This window comes from Castor canadensis, chromosome 15 (genome assembly GCF_047511655.1).
Source record: "Castor canadensis chromosome 15, mCasCan1.hap1v2, whole genome shotgun sequence".
In the NCBI taxonomy this organism is placed as follows: domain Eukaryota; kingdom Metazoa; phylum Chordata; class Mammalia; order Rodentia; family Castoridae; genus Castor; species Castor canadensis.
In genome coordinates this window covers 46,311,780-46,330,730 of record NC_133400.1, presented here as the reverse complement: position 1 = coordinate 46,330,730, position 18,951 = coordinate 46,311,780, and the positions used below count along the sequence as shown (strand labels likewise).

The following is an 18,951-nucleotide window of genomic DNA, read 5'->3' as shown; positions in this document are numbered from 1 at the left end:
GTGCAGATTGTATTTCCCCTTTGAAAGTTTAATCTGAATGCTCAATGTTCAGTTGCCAAAGGCTGTGGACTAATTTCTCTTGTCATTGCCACTTGGTGAAAATGTCATCATCAGTGAAGCGAGAGATGCTAAAGAAGGGAAAGAAGGGGCAAGAGGATGGGCGAGGGGGTCTCAGGCCCTCCTGGAGGCTCCTAAATGCCACAGTAATTAGGACCCAGTGCTCAGTGAGGGGAGTGGTCCATGTGGGTTCCAGGTGTGGGCAGCACTAGGGAGGTGCCTGACCCCTTGCCCATGCTCCATCGGTCAGCATGCCCTGGGGACAGGCAGCCAGAGTCCTGTGACCTCCATAATGACAAACATTCCTGAACAATGGCTCTGCCTTTGCAGAGTCACAGTTCACTGAGTGACCTGGCTTATGTAAGGGTTCTTGCAAGAGTGCCTCTTTGCAACTGAGCTGGGGAGACTGCAACGAGTTGCCTGCTGCCTGGCACTGGTCAGTGAGAATGCAGCCTGTGGACAGGGCAGATGCCAAGGTCATGTCCATCAACCTCAAAAGTACTTCCTGTCTTGTGATTCTGGCCATGCTTATTTCTATTCCCTTTAAATTCCTTAGTATTCCTGCATTCTACCTGATGTGATTTTCCTTTTGTTTAAAAATGCATGTTTTAAAATTTATGAGTTAATTTAATAAAACAGAAAACAGTGGAAACATAACTAATACCAATTTACCCACTTGCATCCTTGGCACACACAGCTCAGTTTGTGCTGAATTTCATAGCTCACCTCACATTCACTTTGGGAGGGACAAATATTAAGTGTCTGTTGCATGCGCTGAGAAATGTGCTAGTCGCTTCCTTCATTATTCTTCCCATTTCGTGTCACAAACAGTCCCATGAGTCTTTTTTTTTTTTGCCATGCTGGGTACTGAACCCGGGGCCTTGCACATGGTAGGCACGCTCTCTACCACAGAGCGGCACCCCAGCCCACAAAGTGCCCTGCAAGGTGGCACTATTGGCCTTCCTTTTTTCAGATGAGGGTCAGAAATGGCCATGAATTTGCCTCAGGGTTTGCAGTAAATGACTGAACTGGAATTTGAACCTGAGGCCAACTAACTTCTCATGCTCTTTGTGTTACTTATAACAAGACTGGCTTGATCCCAGTGCTTGTGGTATGGTCTGTAGTGGGTAATGCTTTCTCTCTCTGGGCCTCAGTTTCTCCATCTGTGCAATGGGTATAATGATCTTGGCCCTGCCTCCATCACTGCTGGTTGTGAGGACAAAATTGAGTAGCATATGAGGTAGGGGTAACAAAACAGTTTGAAGCAATGCCAGGAAATTACCCAGTCATTTGGGGTCTTCCCAATAGCCTGGGGCCTGTTGGCTGTGGTGATCCCGACCCACAGCATAAGCTCAGTTTCAGATCTGAATGTCCAAGTGAAAGTTGGAGGAAGGGATTGTGGGTTAGCTTGGAAGTGTCTTACTCTAGAATCTGAACCCTCTCATCTCTGCATAAAAACTGGTGACTTTGCTTTCAAAACCAGACCCAATTCTCTCCCACCCCCAGGAGCAGAAATTGCACTTCTGTTGCTAACCTGGCCTTTAAGCCTCCTGGCAGGGAGACACAAGGCCTGGAGGAGGAGTGGGAGGCCGTTGGCTCCCAGTTGGCAAACACTATGAGGTATTTCTTGACCAACTGGGATTTATCTTGGGCCAGTTAGCAGGTGGGCTCCTAGAGCCAGCTCCACCTTCAGTGCCTGACCGCAAAATGCCCCTTGGTAAGGGCAGCTGTCACCTTGAGTTGTACAAGAGTGGAGGCTGGGGCTGTGGGACCACAGAGTCTAAGACTGGCCTGGCAAGATGCCAGGACTGTGATTTTTAATAATTGCTTTGGGGAAAAAAATCTCCTTGGTCTTTGTTTATATTTGCTGCTCTGAGCATCTCCTGAGGTGTCCAGATAAGGTCCCCAATAAACCAGGGCTTTTAATCTGCCAGCTAAATCCCCTCCACCCCTGGCCTGTAGCCTCAAGTCCTAAGGACCTAGCACCCATGTTGAGTTCAGTGCCCAGAGTCGCCAAGCTCACTCTTAAACACATGGGCCCCTCTAGCTCTCTGCACTTCTTTGCTCCCAGAGAACTCATTCCAAAGATAGAGAATAAGCGTGCAAGCTGCAATGGCCACTTGTCTGAAATCCCCTAAGATGTCAGCATCTTTTCACCTGCGCCAGACTGGGTCCTGAGGACTCAGGGGTCAGGCCCAAGTCATGCCTCAGTTCTCTCAGTCACCCAGGTAACTCTCAGTGAGCCTCTTCTGGGGAGTGGGTTGTTGGAGTGTTGCTAGGAGACAGGAATCTGCCTCCAAGGAGCTCCCAGTGTCACAGGCTTCTGGAAGGTTGGGGAGTGAGGAGCCTGCTCTCCAGAGCTATGGCTAACAGAGGAAGGTGTTTTTCTGTCAGCTTGTCACCACCCACTACCTCATTAAACCCTCTGAATGACCTGTGAGTAGTCAGGAAGGGGTCTCTTTCCATTTTCAGTAACTGCAGCTCAGAGGGGCCAAGTAATTTTTGCAAGGTGACACACCCACTGTGAGAATCAAAGTTAAGACCTCAATGTATTTGTCTGCTCCAAGTTCAACCAGCACCTGCCTCTCAGATAGAATACTTCACTTGGGTGTTTTGGGGGGCATCGGGAGGGCAGAGAAAGAGAGCAGCAAAGACAGGGGTAGTCCAGGAAGGCTTCTTGAAGGAGGTGGGCCTGTGTGGGCTCTGGACAAAAGAAAATATAGAGCAGGCAGAGGGTAGATGACCTCCCAAGATCACTCCCTGCCAAAGTCCCTCTGATTTTGCAGAATCCAGATGCCAACTTCAACTCACTCTCCACCTCTCTCACCAGGGACAAAAGGCTCAAAATTAAAAAGTCATCATTTGCTGAAACAAGGCAGCTTTGGGCCCTAGCTCTGGGCTGGAGAGGAGCACATTTGACGCTGCCTGGTCACAGCCTGCCTGGGCTGGGGAGTGGAAGAGTCATTACCAGCTGGCTGCTGAGCCAGATGGGAGGGGAACGACACAGTACTTGGCTGGAGTCCCTGCCTCTTGGCCTGCAAGTTGTACCTGAGACTGTCTTGTACCCTGACCCTTCTTCCTGTCACTTCTCTTCAACTGCTCCTTGCCCAGGCCTGGCTCTGGGCTGGTGGAGAGCTGGTGAGTCTGCAGCACAGAGGGGAAAAGGCCTGGATGAAAGAAAATGAAAATGTACAATTCAATTATATGAGAGGAATTTCCATTGCTTTTGCTTTGTTCTGAGCCCACGGCCAACTCAGTGCCTACTCAGGACCAAGCACACTAGAGGTGCAGAAAGAAGTGAACCGCCCTTTTCTTGGTAAGAATCTGTGTCTGGTGTGGGATTAGGTGACAAAGACTTGATTTAACTTGCTTCCTGCTTGCTGTTCATGCCACAGCTAAAGGACCTGGGTTTCAGACCTAGGAAGCAGAATAGGAGCTGTGGGTAGAGCAAGAGACATCAACTCAAATGCTTACAAGGTCCACAAGCAATAAGAGTGATGAGGTAGGACAGTTAAGAGTATAGGAAACTGGTGAGTAAGTCCCATCAGAGGACTTACTAAAGCTCCTTGGCTCTAGTCACTTCTACTAAGGAAAGAGGGCCCAGGATTGTTACATCTAATTTTTTAAGAAAGGCCAGAAACCTGACTTTTCAACATGTAAATCTCATCAGTTGGCAATCAATTCAAATTTTTGTTTTTGGAAGTACTGGGGTTTGAACTCAGAGCCTCACCCTTGCTAGGCAGGTGTGCTACCACTTGAGCAGCTCTGCCAGCCCTTTTTTGTGTTGGGTCTTTTAAGATAGGGTCTCACTTTCTGTCTGGGCTGCCCTCAGTCCTCCTGATCTCTGCCTCCTAAGTAGCTAGGAACACAGGTGTGAACCACCAAAGCCCTGCTCAAATAAATATTTTAAAAGCATGGGAGGGGACACATGTGCACACATGCATAGCAGTGAGTCATGGCCCAACCATCTCTGCAGTAGGGAGAGTCTAGAGAGTGAGGATAGAGGGGGAAAGGAAGCTAGAGGTGCTAGGCTGATCTCCAGAATAAAGATAAAGAATGAGAAAGATGGAGAGAGAAAGAAACAACATATTGGCTCTGGAGAGGAAGGTTTGGGGATTTGCTTGGGAGACTGTCTATATTACTAAGTTAGGTATGAGAGATATTTGAAATAGAGGAAAGGAATTCTGATCAAGACTGGTTTGGGGGTATGAGTTAGATCACTTTTAATACATTCCAGTAAAAGAAATAAAAGTGGACATTCCTTCAGGGAATTCCTATGTGACTATAGTCTTTTTTTTTTAATGTAAATTCTTATAGGCCTGGGTTATGTGGAACCATGGCTTAAGTTCAGGTTCTAAGTATAATGCTTTAGACTCAATTTAACTTTTACATGCTTAGCGAGATAAAATGGACCATGGGTCACTTCTCCTTTGGGGTAGCTGGTGAGGGTGATTCTGACAGCCCTTCCATCTGCTATTCCTAGTGGGAGCAGGCAACGAGAGGTAAGAATCTTTGTCCACTAAGACAGACTCCGTTCTCCCACACCTTATACGGTACAAGCTTTCTGTACCGAGGGTAATTCAAGTAAAGATGTGTGTGCATTTCTCACATGACATAGATCCTAAGCACAAGCCCACCATTTTTTGCAGTACCAACATGTTCTAATACTGAAGGGAACAGGCTTATTAAACTGGTTGGGAAATGTACCATGACTTTGCACCCCTCTGAGGGACTTTTTTCTTGTGTGTTGACTTTATAACCTATCCTTTACATGGTATGTCACCTGATGTTGTAAATCAGAAGGAAAGTACTGCAACTGTCCAGAGGAAGTGGTAGCTATCTTTAAAAGGTTGAGGAAGTCTTTGTAGAGGAATTAGATTTTTGGTACAGCCTAAATAGAAGTTTGTCAGACCTGGAAGAATGGAAATGATAATGTAGTTGTCAAATCAACTTACGTTTGGCTTAAAGCTACCTCCATGCTGTGAGTCCCAACATTGCAAACTTAGTACGCAATCTAACTTAGTATGCAAGCAAACTACAATTAAGAGTATATTCTTGCTGGGTACCTGTGGCTCACGTCTGTAATCCTAACTACTTGGAAGGCTGAGATTGGGAAGATTACAGTTCAAGGCCAGCCCCAGCAAATAGTGAGATCCCATCTCCAAAAATAACCAGGGCAAAATGGACTTGGAGGTATGGCTCAAGTAGTAGAGAGGTTGCTTTGCAAGTGAGAAGCCTTGAGTTCAAACCATAGTCCTGCAAAACAAAAACAACAACAAAAACCAAACCAAAACAAAAGAGTATATTCTTATAACAAACAGCTGAGTCTCAGCCAATCATAGCAGCTGAGAACCAACCAATCACAGACTACCAACGCATCACACCACGCCCAAATAAGGGAAACTTAGAGCTGTATCCAATCAAGCTGTTTCTGTATGTCACTTCCTTTTCCTGTCAATAAATACTGCTGCCTGTCTTGTTAAGTGGAGCTTTCTGAACCTCTCCTGGTTCTCGTGCTGCCTCATTCATAAATGTTCTTTGTTCAAATGAGCTCTGCTAAATTTATCTTAAGTTTTTAACACGGAGAAAGGGAAACACTTAAGTGTTTCTTAAGTTTTTAACAGGCAAAGGGAACACTGTGCACAAAGCTGTGAGATTAAAAAAATTGGACTTATTTGGAAAATGTCATGTCATTTGCAGTGGCTGTTGGTGGTAATTATGGTAGACAACCTGGACAGTGGCTAGATTATTCAACCTTGTGTGCTATGCCAGTAAGTTTGGATTTTATCCCACAAATCTTGTTTTGAAACAATGGAGTAATGTGATATGGCAATCTAACTTTAGAATTCAGCTCAAGAAAGTAGGACTATGGATAAGATGATTTTTTCATTACATTTTATTAACACATATTAATGGAGTTTCTGCATATTTCCATAGGTGCATATAGCATATTAAAACTGACCTCCCCCTTTCTCCCCTCCACTTCCTAGTCTCTAGTAATCACTGTTCTGATTTCAGATGAATTTTTTATTTTTAGCTTCTACATGAGAGAGAACATGCAACGCTTGGGCAAGATGATTTGGAAGTTTCCATCCTCCTCCAAGATCCTGCTTGTTTCCCAAGTCCTCTCTGTTACAGGAAGCCTAGAATTGGATGGAATTGCCTTCCCAGTCATCTCTCTGAAGAGACAGTTTTCATGTCTGTATACCTTCAGTGTTTCCTGTGTGACCCTCTTAACAGATGTCATACATTTACCTCATTTATTTACTCACGTATTCACTTAGCAAATAGTTATTTAGTACTTTCTCCATGATGCACATAGGGTGTCTCCATGATGCCCAGTGTTGTGGGTAAACATGGTGAACAAGAGCTGGCATAGTGGCACAAACCTGTAATCTTAGAACTTGGGAGACTGAGGCAGGAAGATTGTGAGTTCGAGGCCAGCCTGGACTACACAGACTTGTCTCAAAAAGTTTTTTAAAAAGATGTTGTTGAATTTTCCATTCTCATGGAGCTTAGGATACAGCAGGAACACTTGTATTGTTGAGGAGCTGAGAAGGGCAGCCTGGATGGAAGGTGGAGGGAGATGAGGGAGAAAGTCTGCTTCAGGTCCAGCTTATTTCACTTAGCATATTTTCAATGTTTACCTCTTTTGTTGGATGTATTAATACTGAATTTCTCTTTATTGCCAAACAATTTCCCATTGTACGTATAGATCATATCTTACTTATCCAAACATCAGTTGAGGGACATTTGAGTTGCTTCTACTTTTTAGTATTAAAAATAATGCTGACAATGTAAGCACATGTGAATAAATTAATACAAAAATTTAAAAAGATAATGCTGATGTGGTGCTGGGTGTGTGTGGCACATCTGCCATCCCAGATTTTGGGAGGGGGGAGGCAAGAGAATTGCAAGTTTGAGGTCAGCTTGTGCTATGTGTAGTGAGTACTTCTTTCAAAAAAACAGTTTGAGCATTTGTATACAAGTTCTTGTGTGACACATTATCACTTCTCTTGCTAGGTTGTACGGTTTCACCTTCAGAAGAGCTGAGCCATTTTATACGTCTGCCAGCAGTATATGAAATCTCCAGTCTCTCTGCATCCTCACCAATGCCTATACTTCGGTATTGTTTTATTGCAGTCATTATATTGGCATAGAGTGCTATCTTATGGAGGTTCTCATTTTCATTCCTTAATGGTTAGTGATCACGGGGGTCTTTTCCTGTGTGTATTACTCACTTTCATATTTTCTTTGGACAAGTGTCTATTCAGACTCTTTTTCTCTCTCAGTGCTGTGGATTGAACCCAGAGCCTTACACACACTAAGCTCATGTTCTTCCACTGAGCTGTGCCCCCAACCTCGTAGTAGTTCTTCATATGTTCAAGATTCAAGTCCCTTATTAGATCCATGAGCTGGAATTATTTTCTTGTTCAGCCTTTTTTTTTTTTTTGGTGGTACTGGGGTTTGAACACAGGGCTTCATGCTTGCTAGGCAGGTGCTCTACCACTTGAGCCACTCCACCAGCGACTTGCTTTCTTTCTGTGAAAGCTACAAGATGATTTATTCCTTTTTAAAAACTTTTATTTATCATACATTAATAATATGAGATTTCATTGTGGTAATTCCATACCTGTATTTTGTGTACCCTGAACAAACTCGCCCCCTCCATTTTCTTCCCATCCGCTTCTCCCTTTTCCCTCCTCTTTCAAGTGGCAGGTTTTATTAACCTGTTTTCACATGTGTGCATGCGCTGTACCTCTGTCCTCTTCATCCCTCAGTGTCCTTTCCTGTCTCCCCGCAGAACTATTTTCTTTATTCTGTGGTTAGAACCCCATTTTCTTCATTACACAAAAGTCTTCAGCTTTGATTAAGTCCAATCTATCTATTTTTTATTACTTAGGTGGTAATAGTTGAAAAATGATTATCTAATCCGAGGTCACTGAGATTTGCACCTGTGCTTTCTTCTAAGAGTTTCATAATTACAGTTTACCTTGAGGTTCTTGACCCATTTTGAGATAACTTTTGTATGTAGTATGGTGTAGGGGATTTATCTCATTCTTTTGCATGTGAATATCCAGTTATTTCAGCACCACTTGTCGAAGTCTGTTCTTTCCTTACTAAATGGTTCTGGCACACTTGTCGGAATCAATTTGCCATAGATGTTGGGCTGATTTCTGGAACTGAATTCTATTCCATCAACATATGACACTTAAACAATGTGGTCCACAACTGCACTGTTTTGATTACTGCAGTTTTTTAGTAAGTTTTTAAGTTGGGAAGTGTGAGTCCTCCAACTTTGTTCTTTTTTCTTTCAAGATTATTTGGGCTTCTTGCAATTCCATATGAATTTGAAGATAAGCTTTCTCATTTCTTCAAAAGTTCTTGAAAAAAAATTTTTTAAGGTACAGTCTTGTTATATAGCCCAGGCTGTCCTCAAATTGGCAATCCTCCTGCCTCAGCATCCTGAGTGCTGGGCTTGCAGACGCACCACCATGACTGTCAGGTCCTTGGAATTTTGATAGGATTTCCTTGAATCTGTAGACCTTTGGGGGTAATTTTAACAGTATTGTTTTCTGATCCATAAGCATAGGATGTTTTTACATTTATTAATTTATTTTTTCAACTGATCAACATTTATTTATGTTTTTAAATTTCTTTCAACAATGTTTTGTAGTTTGGGTAGTATATGTTTTAGACTTCTTTTATTGAATGTATTTTAAATAATTTTATTTTTAATACTATTGTAAATGAAATAAGTTTCTTAATTTCATTTTCAGATTGTGCATCACAAATATGTATAGATATTCAGTTAACTTTTGTATATTGATCTTGTATAATAGTGAAATTGCTATTAATTTTAATATGTATATATTTAGTGGATACTTTAGGATTTTCTATGTGTAAGAGTATGTCATCTAGAAACATAGTTTACTTCTTTCTTTCCAGTATAGGTGCCCTTTTTCATCTTCTTGCTTACTTTTCCTGGATATAACCTTTAGTATAATGTTGAATAGTAATGGCTAGAGTTGCATCTTTGTTTTACTCCTGGGTATTGAATATTTTTTTGAAGGAAACTGATTTTTTTTTTTGGTTGTAGTGGGGTTTGAACTCAGGGCCTTTGCTTGCCAGGTAGGAGCTCTACCAGTTGAACAACACCCTAAGTCCTTTTTTGCTTTTATTTATTTTTCAGATAGGGGCTCATGTTTTTGTCCAGGGCTGGCCTTAGACCACAATTCTACTTATGCTTCCCATGTAACTGGGATTACACACCTGGTTAAAACTGCATTTTTGATAGTAAGTTCTAGAAATACCTTAAATGCAAAAGCAAACAAAACTGCAAAAGAATATCAAGGCAAACATGAGACTTTGTAGCTGTCCACATTCTGTTCTGGATGGTTTATCTGCCCTGAGGCTGCTCCATGATGGTGCCTTAGTATTCACTGAGAATGAAGAGTGCATCATCCTGGCAGTACTGGAAGCTGTGATATGTGACTGAGGTTCCTCTTCAAGGAAGGACCTGTCCAATTCTGGGAATATAAACTGTAGATGGCCCCAGCCTCTTCAGGGATCATCTCAGCGGCAGAGATCCATCTTGCCTGAGCTCACTCATTTCCACGTGCAAACCACATCCAGTGACTAATTTGATGTGAGATAAAAAGGCATGGTCACCTTGGCTCACCTCAGGGTAATGGTGAAGTATCACTCCAGTGCCACAGCACTGTATCAGTTGGCCAAGGCAGCTGTTGATGTCATGTACTAGTCTTTCTTTGCCCTTCTCCTTCCTTCCACTGGTGTTGACCCCAAGGGCACTTCATATACTTTTGTGCATGCCTTATTCCATATCAGAGTCTGTCTCTAGGGGAATCCCACCTGCAGCATTGTTGATGGAACCCCAAACTCATCATGCCTACAGGGAAGTATATCATAAGAAGAACATGCTTAGGGAGATTTAAATGGTTCCTTTTTTCCATGTGTGGACCCTGGGTCATTTCTCTTTGGGAGTGAGTAGTAGCACTTTATACATTCCTGGGATGATTTTATGCATTTTATGTATCCAGCTGTTGAGAACTGGATGTATAAGCTTTCATTCCCATGATGCTGACTAAGGAGTGATTATCCCAGGATATCCAATAAATTGTAGCCCAGGTGGACTTTTGATGCTAATTTTGTACTGATTGACATTTTTAAATTGACTATACAATATGTATAGAAGGCTGAAAATTAGCCAACCAAAAATACCAGTATCCAACTCACTATAACTTCTAAATACAATCTTAAAAGGGAAAGGGTTTCAAAATTAGAAATAAGGGCAAAATAGTTTCTGCTGGGTATTGGGGGGGAGAGGGAGGGGGCGGAGTGGGTGGTAAGGCAGGGTGTGGGGGCAGGGGGGAGAAATGAACCAAGCCTTGTATGCACATATGAATAATAAAAGAAAAATGAAAAAAAAAAGGGAAAGGGTTTTATAAATGTGATGAAGGGTTTTTCCCTAGGGAGTCTGTCCTGGATTTTCTAGGTGGACCTTACATCCCATCATGATCATCTTTATCAGAGACAGAGGGAGGTCTGACATGCGAGAAGACAACAATGAAGGCAGAACTTTGAACAAGATGGCCACAAGTGAAGGAATGCCAGCAACCCCCAGAAGCTGAAAGAGGCTAGGGACAGATCTTTCCCAGAGACTCCCATGGGATTTTGTCTCAGTGAAACTGACTTTGAATTTCTGACTTTCAGATGTGAGTGAGAATAAATGCCTGCTCATTTATGACACTAAGTTTGTGATCCCTTGTTATAGCAGCTTTGGGAGACAAATACACTGAGTTTTAACTGTGCTTCTTCCTCTCAAGGGGTCTATTCTCCTGAACAATATAGAGGACAGGTTGAGTAACAAAACATCTTCAAATATCTTACTTAGAAGAGAGATCGCCACAATTTCCTGGTCCAGGTCTTTCTAGGTAACTGTGGGGAAGGACAGAAGATACAGAAGTGCAGTGCTTTGATTTATTGGTATAGGATGTGTGGGGAGTGGCGTAGGAGAAGCCTATGAGGACATAAGCACAGTTGTAGTTAATGTTCTGCAGGCTGAGTTTGGCACAGCCCTAGCCACAGAATAGGGCGAGAATAAGATGTAGAGCAGCTGCTTTTCCTAAGATGTTTATGTCAAATAATCTGCAGGCTGAGATTTGGCACAGCCCCAGCTGCAGAAGAGGGTCAGAAGGTGAGATGCAGCTCAGCTGCTTTTCCTAAATTGTTTAGAAGCAGGAATGCAGGTTTCTCCTGTTACAATGTCATGCCCCTCCCTGAGAGCTGTTGCTCCACCTCCTTGTTTATTACTGCATATAAAAGACTCAGGAGGACATGGGGCTTTTGGATGGGGGAAGCTTTTGGATGGGGGGGTTTTGGTTGAAAGGAAATTGCTGAAGGGAGAATTGCTGAAGGGAGGATTGCTGAAGGGGGGAAATGAATTGCTAGCTGAAGGGAGGGGTGCTGAAGGCAAAAGAATTGCTGAAGGGGAATTGCTAAAGCTAAAGAGAACATGGGACAGTGCAAGTCTGGGAACAAAGACTAAGAAAGATCATGCTAAAGAACAGCTAAGAGAAAACATGGCACAGAGCGAGTCTAAGGAAAGAGACTTTAAAGAACAGAAAAGAAGACTTTTAGAAGCAAGTTTTTAAAGAATTGTAAAGGAGTGAGGCCTTAAAGAAAAGACAGAGAAAAGAAGCAGCGTAAAGAGAAGAAATTAATAGAGGTAAGAAGCAATGAGGCTGTTTTGCGTCTCCACTTGAGTGCCCAACACACCTGGCCCCAACTTTCTGCATGTCTGTCTGTCTATCCTTTGTCCTTTCTGCATTTCCCATCATCCCCAGTTAGGCCCAGTTAGGTTCAGTAGTAACAAGGGAGCGGGAAAAAGATTGCTGCAAGGATGCAGCTCAGTCCATGGGGACTGCAACAGGTCTGCAGGCTCCGCAGGATGCATGCTCATTTGAAGTCTTCTACACATAACTTCTGTGTTTCTCATGTCTAGGAGTTGTGCTCACCAAGACCAAATGAACTAGCCTGTGTATTGCATCATCCTAAATCCTTTATCTGGGTGTAGTGTGTCTCATTGGTACGTCATTATCATAAACTGGGACCCTGTTTTCTGGAGAACCAAGGGATGTAAGAATGCCTTAGATTTACATACTTTTTACCTTGTTGGTCAACTCCATCTGTGATCTTGGCATCTCGGGTAGCCAGACACAAACATTTGGTGCTTCCCCCACTTTTTGTGTCTGTTTTCAACCACAAGATTTTAGTGAACTGTACACTTTTTCTCAATTTATGAACTTAACTAATTTTTATTTCTATCAGTCTTGATATCTTCTTTTACTCCGATACAATAGTTTCTCCATGGATCAATACTGTCAGCTCAATACTTTTTATCAAAGACAGTGAAGGTTTGCTTAACAAATCCACAAATGACACAAAGCTGTAAGAAAGAGCTTTCCAATTCAAGCACGAGGTGACAGAATCAGGATTTATAAAGATTTATCATGGATGGAAAAGATAGATCTAAACCAACATATTGAAACAAAACAGAAGTATAAAATCACACATTCAGTTTCAAAATAATCAAATGTACCATGAACAGGAATGGTGAGATTTTTCATTTTCCAAATGAAAGCCATTTATGTGGAAAAGATCTGGAGGAGTTAGTGGAGCACAGGCTCAATATGAGCTAACTGTGTTCTGTGTCTACTAAAACATATGCACAGAAGTCACAGGCTTAATTAGTAGGACTATAGTGACTAGATTGAGGGAGGCCATGTGGTCAGATTGCATATATAGAATTGTGTTCTTTTCTGGAGCAGGATGAGTGGGCTATCTAAAGGAAGAGTCCAAGGGCAGGCAAATGACTGTGTTCAGATTCCTGTAGACCTTTGTCTACTGTGTAGACAAAGTGCAGCTCAGGACAGACCTGGGTCCAGGCTTTGCAGACCTGAGCTCACAAGAAGATGCAAAGTCAGAGCAGTCAAGCAATAGGAGGCATTTCTATGAGTTCTTCCTTTGAGCTCTCTAGAGGATTTATCTTTGTGCAGAGGGAGGATGGACATCTGTCAAGAATGCTCTGGAAAGGTTTCCTGCATTTGGAAAGAAATTGGACAAGATGAGCTCTTTCTGACTCCAAGTCCTTGGTTGTTTGAAGTCCAGGCCTCCCACGAATTGTGTGAGGTAGGCAGAGGGATGACATGATTTCTGTGGCAAAGATAAGACTGGAAGGGACTTGTCAAGGAGTTACAAAACTCAGGCTTCCTGACTGCCAGCCCAGTCAGGAGTCAGGACTAAGGTCTGCCTTGGAAGAATCATATGGAAACCTGGAAGGAAAAAAAAATGGTTTCTGGTTTATGCTTGCTGTGAAAGTCTTGGGAAAGATCTAGGAGCCTCTCCTGGGTTGGGCCTCGGGAAATACCAAAAGAACTTTTGGGAGGAAGCGCCATTCCACGCTTTGACTTTCTAAAACTCAGGTTTTCTCTGTCCATGATCTGCCTGTTTTCCTATCTGCACAGACCTGTATGAACAGTAAAAAGTGATTGATATCATTTCACTCCCATGAGGGAGGAGACACTGGAGGAAATCAGACCAAACTGATCAAGGCATTTGCTTTTTGTTTAAATTGAATGCTATTTCTATCCTTCTCAGTGCTATTCCGGCCTGGTGAGGCAGCAGATCTGAGTTAAATGATTAAAAAATTGGTTGTCTGTGGGCAGGTGTCATCCCCTGCCTGGCTGCAGAAATCTCAGGAAAGAAGGAGGGTTGTGGGTGAAAGCATGGAAGGCAGGGAGACCGTTAGGAGTTTTTGGTGATGGCACTTGGGTGAGGTAGAAGGAAGAGATGGATTTGAGAAATGTTAAAGATTCATTGCCTGGAGGGCTCCAGGTATCTCTCAGTGATGCAAAGGATCGAAGGTTTAAGATTGTCCAGAGGCAGGATATTGGTTCTCACTGGATGACCTGAGTGATGGTGGCCATGTCCCTAACTCAGCAGCCCTGGTATCTGCCTCAGTGTCCCTTCAATTCCTCTTGCAGGAATGGCGTCTGCCTGGGAAAGGCCATTTGTGCCATCATCCTGAGTGCCAGCTGGCTGGGTGTTCATACCACGTGAAGTGCACGTGATTTACCAGGTGTAGGTGGCTGCTGCCTCCAAGAGCACCTCAGCTCACCCTCCCTTCTAAGCAAATATCTTCCATTTGACTTCTAGCCCAGGCAGAACCCATGCCTCTTCCTCAAGACAACTAAGCGTTGTCACCAGGCTGCAAATGAGCAGCTCCGATTGCTCAGGAAAAGATACTACAATTTTATCTCCTTGTACTGTTTAATAAAACATTAGTATCTCAGCATTTTTATTTAACAATAGGCAACCTTAGGCCAGTAATTATGCAACAATTATAATCATAAAAACTGTCCCCTGCTGCTCACCTAGAAACACGAATATATTAAACTAAGACTAACCGTCCGAAAGGCAAGCAGCAAAGCCCCTTCATTTTTAATGTTCCTGCAGTGCACCATGGGAAGGTAATAATTCACCCTCTAATTAGTGTCCCTTCTGCCGCTGTTGGCGCAAGGACATACAGAGAGGAAGCGGCTTCGTTACAAACTCGCCTTGGTAATCTTTAAACGTCGTGATGCTCTGCGGGTTGGCGAGTGGAGCCTGGCAAAATGGGGCGTGCAATTAACAGCAGGCAGAGCTCACCGTGTCTGCCTGGGCATCCTTGCCCTAACAAGCTCCTGGGAAGCATCCTACCAGCCCAGCCCAAACCCCTTTCTCTTTCAAGCCATGCCACATTTCTTCTTGATCATCCTTCATTAAATCTGGCCAGAAGAAAACAATGGATTGGCACTGATGGTAGAAAGGGTAGAACCCAGAAAAGTCATGTCTCTGTGAATGCTTCCATGTGTCAGAGACTTCCAAGTTGGAGCTGTTGATGGTAAAGGCTGCAGCCGGCTGGCAGGAGAGGGGCCAGTGGGCAGTGATGGATACACTCTGAGGACGGCTTTCTGCCTAGAGAGGAGGGAATGAATAGCCTAGTGATTTAACTTAACTGTGCTGATTCTCAGCCAACAGGTGTTGCTCTCTGCTCTCAGGAGTGCACCTTAAGGGCTATAGAGTCCATCCTGTGTCAGAGAACAGGATGAATTTTTAAATAAAGTAGTGCTGACTCCCAAAAGCCCGCATGGGGAAGCAGCCCCCAGGTTGTCTGGAGCTCATGTGTCCAGGGGACATAGCGGGTGAACAGGAATTTGCAGGGCAGCTACTGCTTACTTCTAGCCACAGTGTGGTTAGATCATCTACTTTTCTGGTTGTTTTGGTGCTACTGGGGTTTGAACTCAGGGTTTTGAACTTGCTAGGCAGGCGCTCTACAACTGGAGCCCACACCTCTGGCCCTTTGTGCTTTGGTTATTCTGGAATAGGGTCTCACTTTTTTGCCCAGGCTGGCCTGGACCACGATCCTGCTGTAGTTGGGAGTGCACCACCATGCCCAGTTTTCTTCCATTGTAAACTTTTTTTTGACCTGGACTGGCCTCGAACTATGATTCTCCTGATCACAACCTCCTAAGTAGCTAGGATTATAGGCATGAGCCACTGGCACCTGGCTAGATCTTTGACTTTTCTAAGAGAAAACAGAAATCTAGGTTTTCGAGGTGAAATCTTCTAAAATAAGTATTTTTTATGATTCCAGATTGCACAATTAGAGAAGGCTACAGGATTTATTTTTAAATGTAAAGCTATTTCTGAGCCCATTGCCTCCTAGAGATAGCCCAAGTGCTGCCACTGTGGGACTTTTGGGTTATAGGCTGGCATCTGTGGACACATAGCCAGATGACATGGATTTCTCTGGGCTGAATTTTGGATCAAATTTGACCAGTAATTGGCCTTCCTTGTGCCTGGCTTGTGTGGCCAGTGATTGGCCCTCTCACTGGACAGTTGAAACCAGGTTGGGAGGGAGTCCGGAGCAGCTGGGCACAATTAGGCAGCCAGGATTAAACCTAGGCTTAAAAGCTGGGGCATTTTTTTCTCTCCATCACCAGCTCATTAAGCTTTCCACTTTGACAGCTGAAGCATTCCCAAGGCTGGCCAGAGCCAGTTTTCTCCTCCAGAGCCATCAGAGAGCACCTAAGATTTGGTAATGAGATACTCTGTGACCTCAGATGAGAGGACAGCAGAAGGCTGAGTCATGAACTCCTGGGACATTTGGGCTGACTCTCTCAAAACCTCTCCCTCCATCCAGAGAACTGGCCTGGCCAGAGGAACAGCATGGTGAATGGTGGAGCTGAGAAGTCAGAACTACTTTGCTTAAAAAGAGGAAAAATCCCTGGGGACTGACTGTATGGGAGCCAGGGACTGTATAGGATATGTGATTGCTGCCTGAGTCCTCTGGCTATAAGCCTTTGTCATAGCATTGTTTTTGGCTGCTGTCCTAACTGTTACCAACTTCTCCTGTCAGGGGGAAGAGCTCAGCATAGGGCCAAGAGGAAGCTCAGTAAGTTAGATCAAGGTGGAGGGGAATTTGAAAGGTCCTTTCTGGAGCCCCAGAGGACCAGAGGCTCTGAGTAACTTACATGCATTTATCTTAGCTGCAGGGAAACACTGATGTTCTTTTCCTGGGGACTCCCTAGTAGAAGGAGAACGCCTTTTATTTGACCTTTTTGTTTTTCTCAAATAGCAAAAATGAAAACAGTATTCGAGCTCTGCTGGGCATGGGGAGGAGTCAGTGCTCCAAGTTCAGTGGGAGCTGCAGGGGTGGCTGTCGCCTCGGTTAATTGGGTGTTAAGACGGCTGCCCTGCTCTCTGGCTGATCTTTTGGCAGGAAAAGCTGAGAGCTCTATTCTTGGGGAGCAGGTACCTTTTTTTAAGCATTATATTTAAAATTTTTGCTGTAGGTTTTGATTCAGGAGAACAGTTGCTATTGATAACAAAGGAAATATCTACCCCATACTTGAGTTCTCATTTCCAACATCCACTCCAAGGAAAACAGGGAAACTAACATTTCTTTACTCTTACAGGGCTTTAGTTACATTCTGTCATTTAACACATGGTATTGATATTACTATCTCCACTTGCAGGTGAGGAAGTTGAGGTCCAGAGAGTTAAGTGACTTGATTTGGGTCTCACAGATGGTAAGAATGAAGCCAAGTTTCAAGTACATGTAGAGAAGTCTTGTGACCCATGCCCTCCCACTGTCCTGGGTGGCTCTCCTCTTTTCACACTGTAATTTAGTGTTTTTTTTTTTTTTTTTTGTAACTTGGAGCATGTTTCTGAATAGAGTCCCATCCCTCACCCCAGAGTTATTGAATCATAATAAAAACATACTAGGGCCCATGAATTTATTGATTTATTTATACAGTGCTGGGGATGGAAACCAGGGTCTTAGACATGCTAGACAAGTGCTCTACCACTGAGTTACACCCCTAGCCCCTTATTTTTGTAAACCTTATAGGTGTTCCTGGTGCACACTCTGAATGAGCATCACTGGGTTACAAAGACAAATGCAAGATCTAGTATCTAAAGATCCAGGTTCAAGTCCTGCCTATTGTCTCTTCTCACCTCTCAGCCTCAATTTGGCATCTTAGATCAAATTTTAAAAGTGCATTATTGTGAGTGAGTCAAGTGAAATTCTGCACACGTAGGCACTTTGCAAACTCTGAAGTTGCCATGCAAATGTTAGTCACCACTCTTTAGACCCACTGAGGCTCAGGTCCAGTCTTTCCCTCCAGAATCACACAAGCTCATGGTCATGCCGGACCATGTTAGTCAAGAGTCCTTATTTGAAAATCTGACAACCTGGATTCCTCTTCCTGCATAGTTGTTTTTGATGATTAAATTATTGTAAATTAGTTCTACTCATAGTATAATAAATGCCATTAGCATGACTAATCACACACCTGATTATGCAACCCACTCCTCCTCCCGCAACATATTTTCGGCATCCTACACCCAATAAATCCAGTGTTGATGTAGAGCCTTGTTAGAGCTGATCAGTGGGTGTGGGGATGTTCCCTGAGTGTGTGTTCTGATTCCTCCACAATTGGAAAGACTATTAGAGATTAACTGCACACTGGGGAAAAGACTTGTAGGTACCAGCTTTGCCCTTGCTTATTTGGCATGGCTTCTAGGCATTATTGCTATTATTTTCTTACTAGTGCTGCTAGTCAGAACCACTCTGTACCAGACACCAATAAACACCTTTAGGTTCATTATTTTATTCACAGGTGTATTATTTTGTTTATTCCTTCAAGAAGCTTTATTATGTGGATATTCCTTTTATTATCCCCATTTTATGGACCGAACCCTGAGGGACAGAGAAGTCAAGAAACTTGTCCACATCACCCTCTTAGGAAGTGGCAGAGTCAGGGTCTGCACTCAAGTCTTCCTGGTTCAAAAGCTGAAGTTCACGCAAGTACACCACAGTGCCTCCCTGTGGAGGAGGAGAACCGTTCTGCCCGGTGGAGTTCATGGACAACTGAGGGGCTTGAAGAGTGGTCGAAAAGGGGAACCAAAACTTTGGGGAGGCGACAAATGTGTCCTGAGTTGTCTGACTACTGGGTGTTAGTAATGTGGGATGGCTGGTGATGCTATTGACAGTGGCCATGTGGCTACAGGGACTGGTGGTAAATAAGAAAAAGGCAGCTTTGTGGTGTGACAAGAGGACAGGATCTTAATGAGAAGACCTATTATCTGGTCCTAGCCTTTCCTCTTGTCTTCTGCTTGCCCCTGGCTTATCACCTAACCTGTCTGGACCTCAGTTTTCTCATCACAAGGCTGTTTTGAGGATCAAATGAAATTAAGGTTGTGAAGGCAATTTGTAAGCTGTGAAGTGATTTCCATATGCAAAGAACTGTTTTTAGCCTCTGGTGA

At 43.6% G+C, this 18,951-nt stretch overlaps 1 long non-coding RNA gene across 2 annotated transcripts; it reads left to right on the top strand.

Annotated features, from left to right (window-relative positions):
- Positions 1-3,130: 3,130 nt before the first annotated feature.
- Positions 3,131-10,827, top strand: LOC141417204 (uncharacterized). 2 transcript variants are annotated; one of them, XR_012441792.1, is made up of 4 exons: positions 3,131-3,373; positions 6,095-6,255; positions 7,081-7,183; positions 10,574-10,827. It is a non-coding gene; the product is annotated as an uncharacterized lncRNA (long non-coding RNA). The 2 variants fall into 2 exon arrangements; XR_012441793.1 differs by having other exon boundaries at positions 7,081-7,257.
- The last annotated feature ends 8,124 nt before the right edge of the window (positions 10,828-18,951 follow it).